An 11,004-nucleotide genomic window follows, 5' to 3' on the forward strand; every position below is an offset into this window, starting at 1 on the left:
AGCAATTTATTCTATCATTAAAAACACTACTGATATACATCTCTTTTCGGTCTGTGAAATCATCTGTTTTATATATCAGTTGCATTATGGAGAAATTAATTTTAATTTTACGAAATTACTTAAACTCCTTTGTTAGACCTATAACTATTCATTCTTAAAATAGCTCATAGAGAGCTCTCTGGAGAGTAATTAGAGAAGAATAACATATAAATCATGGGAAATATTAATTCATGTAATTAACTTCCAGACAATAAAATAGGCATATTTTTTCTTTAGTCATGTTCATTTACATACATATTGCTCATAGTCTTAAAATGCATACTTTTTTTTGTTTTTAGTTAAATATTACAGATGACTTTTAATTTTACAAAGTCATTTCATCTAATTTCTTTATCGTAGTTTATTTGATGTTACAATAGTCTCTGCAATTGACGTTGCCCTCCTGTTACACCATTGTCCCTGCTTCTACTTAAATAAACAACTGGGCTCTGTTGTTTCTCTTTTTAACTCATGAACTTTCCCTCAACAACTATCTGCTGTGTTTCCTGAATTATTATATATTTATTTTTTAAAGCATTTTCTGTGTCAGTTGTTGAGTCCCTGAAGCACAGGCATGAATACAAAGGAGTGTAAAATCTCTTTGGCAGATGCTTCCTATGAAAGATAAAAGTGGGAGAAAGCCATACTGAGCAAGAAAGGTCTTCAGACAATGACAGAGTTGTGAAATTAAAGGGAGAAATTGGAATGGGCCAGGAGAGCCTCTTAGATGATGTCGATCTGACGATGTGTTGGTCAATTCAACATGGAGCTCTAGAGAAAAGTTAGCGTATTAGAGAAGGTATAGGATAGAAATGGTGCAGGGCTGCCTGGAATGACAATGCCTTGGCTAGAATATGGAGGTGGATTTTGAATTCCATCTGGAGAAGGCCAACTAACTGCATTACTGGAACAGCACAGATTATTTCTTAAAGAATATAAAAATGTGGATCTTCTCCAATGCTACCATTCACCTGTTGCATTGAATTAATTCACTTTTCTAAAAATATTTGGGCATAAGCTCTTTCAGACTTTCTTGGCTTTTTTTCTGAGGAGATACTTAGAGATGAGTGGGCTGAACTACAGCCTTCTCACTGTGGTTGATGTGGGGGGCCATAATTTGTACCTATTATTACTTTCATCCACTTTTCATTCTTAATTTCTATAACCATTGGGAGTTTTCTGCTGGTTTAAATAAATATTTTGGTGATGTGGCTCAAATCCTCATTCTGGAAAATTCTGAGAAACTACTCATCATACTTTTTATTTTCTCTAGATTGTTATACCTACCATTCTGCCTCAGTTGGACAAAGGATTAAAATGAGATACCCAAGAGAACAACCTGTGTTCTAGATACAGTCTTCTCAGACTGTAACAGAAACTCTAACTTCTCTTGTTTATCTGAGTCAATCATTCTTACAACAATGGTGAGTCCTTGCATGCTGCTTCTCTGATTAAAGGAGTTTAAATTGCTTAAGTAGTAATTGTAGATTTCTAGTTTAAGGAATATTTCTTGTGTTTCCTGGAAAATGTATGTTTCATTTGTGACCAGAACCTGTAATCCTGAAGTCCCCAGAATTTTAGGGATAGAGAGTACATCATCCCCCATTAGTCACTGAGACTGAGAATGATGGGAAGTGATGCCATTCTTCCACTCATTGGTCTTTGGACTCTTATGTACTTTCTATTGTGCACACAACACGAGGTAGAATTTCTGACTTACTGTATATACTGCAGCCTGTAGTACAGTCTTCTCTGAACTGCCACTTCATCTGTGCCTTTAGAAATTCATTCAAACACTCATTTTTTAAACACGGTGGCATTCTCTAGACGGAGTGTTATTTCTACGCTATAAATCCTATCAGTGTCTTGCTTAAAACTGAGGAATCTTCTCAATTTGACCATAGTAAAACCAAAATTTCTAACCACAAGGGATATTTCATGGTTTGTCTTTCATCAAAATTTCTACTGATTGAGGTCGTGCTTTTCACATATCATGATAATCTATAAATATTAGCAACCTGATTGCTTACCTAATCTTTTGTTGGCCATATTCTCTTCTTTCCAAAATTTCATTATTATGACATAATTATTTACCTATTGGGAAGGACTATTTATTTACATGATATTGAATTACAAGAGACAGTCCCCAACTTATAACCAAAAGGGGAATTATAGTTTAATAATTCAGAAATACAGGGATTCACATGTTTTATATCTTAGGGTCCTCAGAGCAAAGTGAAAATATATTCAAATTTGATAATTTATAAAAAAGTTTAATAAAGGGATTTTTACAAATGTGGAGGCAGGATTTAGGCACATTTACAAGGAACATGGTAGGGAGCAGTTAGCATATCCCACTGAAATTTTGAATTAAGACTGCCGCTTGGCACTAGCTGTGAACTTTAATAAAAAACCCTTAGTGATCCAGGAGGAATAGAATAGAGGAGAAAACTTAGCTTGACCTCATGCTTCTTACCTTCCTGTCTCTGGTTGCTAGCTTGTTTGACTAAATCCAAATAGAAGCCATGTGAAAAATAAGTGCATTGATGTACTCTGTACAAGTGAGCCTCCTGAAGTAGAAAAGCAAAGGGCAGGATGGCAATGAATGGATATGTGACAGCTAACAGAAAATATCCATAACTTTTTATTTCAGATATTGCTAGATCTAAGGGCTCAACTGTTGTTTCCAGGCTTTTAACTTTCCATTTTTCCCGTGGCTCTACTTTCCTCTAGGCGTTAATTAATGGATGCAATCATTTCCTCCTTGAGTTCAGGAAAGATGAATGTGAGAAGCTTCAGCTTAGAATGTATCCGTAGCTCATAACTCTAGAAAAGAAACAGACCATTTCTTTTCCAGCATCTGAATATTAAATAGGAAAGTTTATTCTATTGGGTTAACATTTTCATCCTCAGTTTGATACAGACACTACAAGGATGGATGCTATTATGCACAAGTCCAGATAAATTTGTATGTTAGGGTAGAGGGAATTCTCCAAGATAGATTGCTTTACCAGCATCAAAGAATTTATAATTAGTTCTCTAAAGTTAATTCTGGAAATATATCCTAATAAAGAACTAGAGAGTCTATCTATATATATATAATTAGCATTTTATTGAATATTTTACTACTTTTGAAATATTTCATTAGGATACTTTTTTTAGTATAATCATAGACATAATACATATGCATATATTTCTATATGCCAATGTGTTGGTGTCTAAATGATTAGTATGTCATATGCCATGTATGAATATATCAGTTTTACTTTAATTTCACAATTATTTATTATTTTTCTAAGTACTTCATTTAAAATTTTTAAAAATTTTTAAAATTCTTAGAGTGGTTGAACCTTGCTTTATGTATTTGTTTATTTTGTATTACTATATCTTGTATTAATTATTTATGCCTTTTATTTCCCTATTGTAGGCTTTGCAAAGTTTTATATTCTGTCAGTATATTCTGTCCATATATTAATATCAGCAGAACTTCTGTAGTTTTAAATGAAAAAATTCATCATTCCTGTTTCTCTTGTCAATGATTTGATGGCTAACTATTTGGATTCATTCAACAGATAGTAAGTATTAAGTAAGCTATATTCTAGATATTTATATTGAACAAAATGTCATGGCTATTAACTCCATTAAGTTTATTTTGAATTAAGATCTTTTACATTCCCCAAAATTCGTATGCATTAATGTTCAAATCTACTAAGTGTTGTTTTGATTTTTTTCAATAACTGTGATTGATTGTACTTCTAGTTTAATATTTCTCAAATATTGTTTTACTTGAAACTTGCAACAAAACAAGTTAAATGTTATGAAAAAGTGTACTATAAATATGTTGGGAGAGGATAAACAAAATTGAGTATTTGTACTCTCCTCTGCTTTAGTATGTTATAGTACACTGTGAGTTTCTGAGAGTTATAGTAGTATTTTCAAAGCATTTCCCCGGTGATTTTTTTCATTCTGTAGCACCAGTTAGGGCTAGTATACAATATTTCAATTTAAAAAATTCTGCTGTAGAATATCTTTACAGCTATCTACCTGTCATCTATCCACTTTGAATAACTGTCTCTATGTGTTAAAAATATTTATTCTTCAACCCACCTAAATCTTCTTTTGAATGGGGCAGAAATGGTAGCTCTAAATTACTTTCCCCACCTTTTCCAGCTACACTAGAACACTTATTACATTTTTTCCTTTTTAGAGTTTTTATTCTTTTTACCAATTTTCTGTTAATTTTCCATGTAAATTTGGGTATTTCAAGTATCTGTATCCTAATACATACATCTATACTTCTTTTAGTATCATCAACAAATTGTTTTGCCACTTCTCTATTCTTTAATTAAAAATTATATTGAGGCTAGTGTATTTTTTAAAATTTTGTTTTAGTTTTCATTTTTCAGCTTCTTTTTAATCTGTTTTTCAATTTGATTTTATGTTTTGTTATTCAATTAATAAAATATTCTTCTGATTGAATTTGTACTGCCTTATGTTGATTAAGAAAGCTGAAGAAATTAACAAACATCAATATTGAACCATCTCTTCCAGGAACATGATTTGCTTTTTCTTTCCTTTAAGTCTGTTAAAATACTTACTTTTTAAATATTGCTGATGAACTATATATACTATTTGATAATATTTAAGATTTCTGCATCAGTACACGCAGATAAGATCATTCTATAATTTTTTACAAAGTTATCCTTATTAGAGTTTTAGATTTGGGGACAGTCTTACTCATGCAAGTTTTAAAAATATCTGTAAAAAGTAAATCATTTATGTGTAACTCAATAGTGTTGACACTTAGATGCATATAAATAGAAAGAATAAAGTAATTTGGGGATAAGACTGTGTTTAATGACAATGATTTATGGTTACATATTTATAAACATACTTTCTAATAAATGTTTTTTAAATAAATTTCAGATGATTTTTAAGACAAAAATATTTTTAATTTCCTTCTATTTTGAGTATTGAATCAAACATAAGTCAAACGTAATATTCCTACTGAATATTGAGATCGAACATAATCTTACTCTTTTTTTAAGTGACTTTTAATTGTTCTAAAAGCATTGATCATAAATTATTACGTTTCCTTCCAAAACTGAATGGTTTTATTGTGATATTAGGTGTTTAAAAAAATCTCTGGGATAATGAAAAGCTTAATGGCATAAATGTAATGAGGTCATCTAGCTTCCGTAAGTAAACTCACTTTGTGATCTAAGGCAAATTTCTTCATCTTTCTAGGCCTCTGCTTCCTTGCATATAAAATTAATGTGTGCAATCACAGCACCAACCAAAACTGGCCACACTTTATTGGTAAAAGAATGTCAAGTTATCTTCTCTTGTAGGTATAACAGAGCCAAAATTGCAAGTCTTGTGGCCTGGGCATGTACAATAGAAAAAGCTTTGACATCTAACGACATCCAGAAACAAGGTAACCTCCCCAAGAAATTCACCTCAACACACTTTACCGTAAATGATCAAATTTGAAGCCTTCCAATCACATCCACCCAAGACAACATTTCTAAATACTTTCCCTTGCCCTCTGACCCCTTAAAACTTGTGCTAGACCCAAAATCAGGGAGACAGATTTGAGCCATATCTCCTGTCTCCCTGCTGGCCAGTCTCACAATGAAACCTTTCTCTTCTCTTCTCCACCGCTAGTGCTACAGTATTGTCTTCCATGTACACTGTTCAGCAATCTCATTTGCTCAGTAACAGGCATCTATAACTGACATTAGTTTAGTACATATGCAGCATTAATTTCGGGATCTACTTTTCAGTTTATTTGGTTTTGCTGAGATTGAGCCTTCCCCCAATCTGCTTGATGTTGAAGTTGATCTAGAACTGGTCAATAAGAATTATATCTCTATAGTTTAGTTATATTATTATTCCGTAGTGATTGTGAAACCAGGATGATCTAAATTGATTCTAGAAATTTGGCTAGAATTGTTGAGGAAGAAGTACTCACTTTTACCTTGCTTATAAAGGTAGTGAGAAGTAAGAGGTAGTAGACATCTTTGTCACAACTCTAGATAAGTGCACTTGAGAAAGAAGTTGATAGAGAAAAAATGTAAAGAAGCGTAAGTACAAATTTGAAAATAAAAATTTCATGACATCCTTGCTACTTTGAATTCAACTGAGCTTAAAGTTGGTTCTCCCCCTGGAAATTTATATTATGTATGTCAATATCCTTGCCCCTTTTTTGTATGAACTAATTTGTGATATATCTGTCACATATAACACAATGTTACAACATAAAATATAATCTTGAATTAAATAAACTTTGTAAATTAGTATTCTAATGTTTCTAAATGCTAAAGTCATTTATGGAAACAAACAAACAAAAAACAATGTTCAAAACTCGTTTGAAGAAAGACACTATTCCCCTATAAAATTTACTACTTTGACAGCTAGCATTTTTTTGAATAAGTTTTGAGTGTTAACATATTGACCAACATGATCTTATAGGTACGCTTAAAACCTTGATTCATAAAGTCAAGATAAATATTACATAACACAAGATACTTTTTAAAATACTTATAAATTAGACAGGGTGCCTGTGCCTGCAATCCTAGTGACTCAGGAGGCTGAGGAAGGAAAGGAGATGGAAGCTGCAGTGAATTATGATTCTGCCATCGCACTCCAGCCTGGGTGATAGAATGAGACCCTGAGATCCCATTTGTCTGTCTTTTTTTTGCATGACAGAGTTTTGACTGTTGAATGACGATGAGTACACAAATAACATGTAACAAGTTCTTGAATTCTATCATCTAATAATTTTGATTAAGAGAAATTAAAAGCAGCCCAATCATATTAGTATTCATTGTTCTAGCCATTAGTAGGAATGGACAACTTTAAGGCTGGCTGCTGCTTCACACAGATTACAAAAACCTATTTACTAGTTTTACATAGATAAAGTTCTTGACCTTCAAGAAAGCATTAGAGAGAAAAAAAATCTTTCTTTCTTTCTTTCTTCAAAGAATGCCTTTTATTAAATCTAAGAAAGAGAAAGTCAACATCATTATGTATGTTGCTTGAGCCAAAAGGCATAGGAAAACACAACATATACCCATTAAATTTCTAAGAAACAAGAGGTAAAAAGACTAAATCTTGCTGGGAGCGGTTGCTCACACCTGTAATTTCAGCACTTTGAGAGGCTGAGATGGGTGGATCACTTGAGGTCAAGAGTTCAAAACCAGCCTGGCCAACATGGTGAAACCCTCTCTCTACTAAAATACAAAAAAAAAAAAATTAGCTGGACATTGTGGTGTGTGCCTGTAATCTCAGCTACTCAGGAGGCTGAGGCAGGAGAATTGCTTGAACCCATGAGGTGGGAGTTACAGTGAGCTGAGATTGCGTCACTGCACTCCAGCCTGGGCAACAGAGCAAGAAAGACTCAAAAAAAAAAAAAAAAAAAAAAAGATTAAATCTCTAAATAAGTTCTAAGTCTGTACAGAGGCTAGATTCGATATGCTTCGAAGATTGATGGGACCTACTATAAAATACAGAAATAATTTAATGCCTTTTCATAAGAATAAAACTCAAGCTGTGCTGAAGCATCATATTCCATGAGGACATCTAAAATGACAATCTATGGAAGAGATGCATCTTTCTTTCTTCTCTTATCCATTTATGGAGTAGATTTCATGGATTTTTGGCTGGATGTCTCAAAGGCCAACAAGTGACCTAAGACTTCATCCCTGTTTTGCCTGAAGTAGTTCTGGAAGATGATCATCTTCTCCTAGGTCTCCTCCACTTCAGTGCTGCAACTGCCCTATGATCCCAGTGCATGGGTTTCTTGGCCTTGAACTCTTTCTCCCTCTGCAGGAGGTACTGTTCAATTTCAGCCTTAGCTTCTTTGGCCTAGGTCAGCCTCTGTTTATTTGGCTTGTGGGCCTCCATCACCTCTGCCTGCAACAGCTACTGGATCACCTGCAACTGACTTTCCTTGGCAGCTGCCTGAGATACCATCTCTTAAAAATAAAATAATAAAATAATAATAATGAAAAAAGTTTGTAAATGACCTTCTTATTGGCTTAGTCCAATTCTCTGGTTTATTTTACCTGGATTATTATAATAGCCTTCTAACTGTTCTCTCCATTTTTACATGTTTCTTATTAGTCTTTTCTCAATACATCCATTGAAGTTACTGCTTTAGAATACAACTCACATCACTCTTGGTTCAGAACATTTCAATGGCGTGTTCAAAGGGAATTTAAAAAGCTCTAATGGCCTGAATGGCCCTCCATGGTATCATCTCCAAGATCTCACTGACATCAAATGTTATCACTCTCCTTCCACAAACCATACCATAGGGCACTCCTTGCTTTTTCTCAAATACATTAAACATATTCCTCTCCCAAGTGTCTACATTATTCCTCCTACAAATACATCTGTGGCTTCTTTCTATTCCCTTTCCTTGCTCAATTTTTCTGTTTCACTTAGCTCCAATCAATTACTTACTTATTTTTCTCTTTTACCCTCTGCTCCAACCTGTCAGAAATTCAGCATCTTGTGCCCATGAGATATAGTCGGGAGCGGCAATGGGCGCCTTGCTGGATTAGAAGAACAGGAGCTGTGAGCAAACTGCACTAATAGTCTTGTAAATTTCCAGGATAGTAGACAGCCTGGAAAAAAGCAACAAAACAAAACAAACAAAACCCTACATACTACAGAGATTAGGAAAAGCAGAGGGAAGTGACCTGATAGGAGGTTTTTATTGTTACAGATGAATTATGTGAGCAAAATTTAAAATGTGGAACAACTTTATATTTTAAACTTTGTCCAGTGTGTAAGGGCAAAGGAGACTAAAACCATTGATTTAGGTAAAATTAAATTAAACACAAAACCAAAGAATAAAATCGGTTCTGATTTTACTTGTCCTCTGGCAGCAACATCTAACTCCTTGCTTTACAGTGGGTGCCATAGGAGTTATAGGAGCCTAGCACAGGAGCAGGATGGAGGGGAGTTACTTAAGGAAGGTATTAAAGCAATCACTACGTGAATGGAAGGTTGATGTCACATACATTGCAACCAACATGAAAACACTACAAATCATGGAGATGTCTATCAATCAATCATCTCAAAGTCAAGAAGATGCCCCAGAACTTTGCAAGGGCCTTCTAGACAGTATTACTATTCTACAGTTTATGGTTTGGAAAAATTATTCCGTTTTGTCTTCCCTGCTACTTTCTCACCTTCTGCAAACATATAGTCATTAGAAAACAGCCTTATTGCTATCATTTATTTTTCCTAAGGGATTAAATGGGCCAAGTGAATTAGAACAGGCCATTCAGAGTTGTTGAAATGTGAGATTATTTCACTTTCTTTCTGCCATTGTAGATCCCTTACCTCTGTATGAACTGACCTGTGACCCTCAATGAAAAAGACATCACTCAAAATAGGCACAGAGTAATTCTAAGTGTAATGTAATTATAAAAAATATCTTCAAAAACATGTTAAGTTAAAAAAATAGATTTGTCTGGACTCTTGATATAGTAGATTTACTTGCTTTTGTGTTTTATTCAATTACATTCTGTTAATTTAAGGCCATGACTCATATGACAAATCTGTAAACTTTGCCATAGTCTGAATGTGTGTGCTATCCACAATTTATATGTTAAAATTGTAGTCCCCAAGATGATGATATTAGGAGAAGGGGCCTTTGGGAGATGATTGGGTCATGAGGGCAGACCTCTGGTAATGGGATTAGTGTCCTCATAAATGAAGCTCGAGAGAGACCCATCTCTCCTTCTTCCATATGAAGACAAAGTCAAGAAGATGCTATCAACTAACCAGGAAGCTGACTCTCACCAGACACAGAATCTGCCAACAACTTGATCTTGGACTTCCTAGCCTCTAGACTGTCAGAGATAAATTTCTGTTGTTTATAAGCCACCCACTTCACGGTATTTTGTTTGTTATAGTAGTCCAAACATACTAAAACACTTGTTAAAGAGGAAAACATTTTGAGGAAAATCTCAAATAAACATATTTTCAAAGAAAATGTAATATAAGCAACTTCAACAAAGTCTCAGGATACAAAATCAATATGCAAAAATCACAGGCATTCCTATACACCAATAACAGACAAACAGGAAGCCTAATCATGAGTGAACTCCCATTCACAATTGCTACAAAGAGAATAAAATAACTAGGAATACAACTTACAAGGGATGTGAAGGACCTCCTCAAGGAGAACTACAAACCACTACTAAAGGAAATAAGAGAGGACACAAATAAATGGAAAAACATTTCATGCTCATGAATAGGAAGAATCAATATTGTGAAAATGGCCATACTGCCCAAAGTAATTTGTAGATTCAATGCTATCCCCATCAAGCTACCATTGACTTTCTTCACAAAATTAGAAAAAACAACTTTAAATTTCATATGGAACCAAAAAGGAGCATGCATAGCCAACACAATCCTAAGGAAAAAGAACAAAGCTGGAGGCATCATGCTACCTGACTTTAATACTACAAGGCTACAATAACGAAAAGAGCATGGTACTGGTACTAAAACAGATACATAGAGTAATGGAACAGAACAGAGGCCTCAGAAATAACACCACACATCTACACCCATCTGATTTTTGACAAACCTGACAAAAACAAGCAATGGGAAAGGATTCCCTATTTAATAAATGGTGTTGGGAAAATTGGCTAGCCATATGCAGAAAACTGAAAGTGGACCCCTTACATACACCTTACAAAAAATTAACTCATGATAGATAAAAGACTTAAATGTTAGACCTAAAACCATAAAAACCCTAGAAGAAAACCTAAGCAATACCATTCTGTCAATAGGTATGGGCAAATACCTCATGACTAAAACACCAAAAGCAATGGCAACAAAAGCCAAAATTGACAAATGGAATCTAATTAAACTAAAGAGCTTCAGCACAACAACAACAACAAACTATCATCAGAGTGAACAGAATTGGAGAAAAATTGTGCA

The 11,004-nt window shown here is 34.1% G+C and overlaps 1 long non-coding RNA gene across 2 annotated transcripts; it reads left to right on the forward strand.

The window, feature by feature from the left end:
• Positions 1–3,486: 3,486 nt before the first annotated feature.
• On the forward strand, positions 3,487–8,733 carry LOC131384616 (uncharacterized). Of its 2 annotated transcripts, none has more exons than XR_009215641.1 (3): positions 3,487–3,614; positions 5,391–5,476; positions 8,546–8,733. It is a non-coding gene; the product is annotated as an uncharacterized LOC131384616 (long non-coding RNA). The 2 variants fall into 2 exon arrangements; XR_009215642.1 differs by lacking the exon at positions 8,546–8,733 and adding an exon at positions 7,687–7,975.
• Positions 8,734–11,004: the final 2,271 nt, after the last annotated feature.

The sequence above is a fragment of the Hylobates moloch genome, unplaced genomic scaffold, assembly GCF_009828535.3.
Source record: "Hylobates moloch isolate HMO894 unplaced genomic scaffold, HMol_V3 SCAFFOLD_11, whole genome shotgun sequence".
NCBI classification, from domain to species: Eukaryota; Metazoa; Chordata; class Mammalia; order Primates; family Hylobatidae; genus Hylobates; species Hylobates moloch.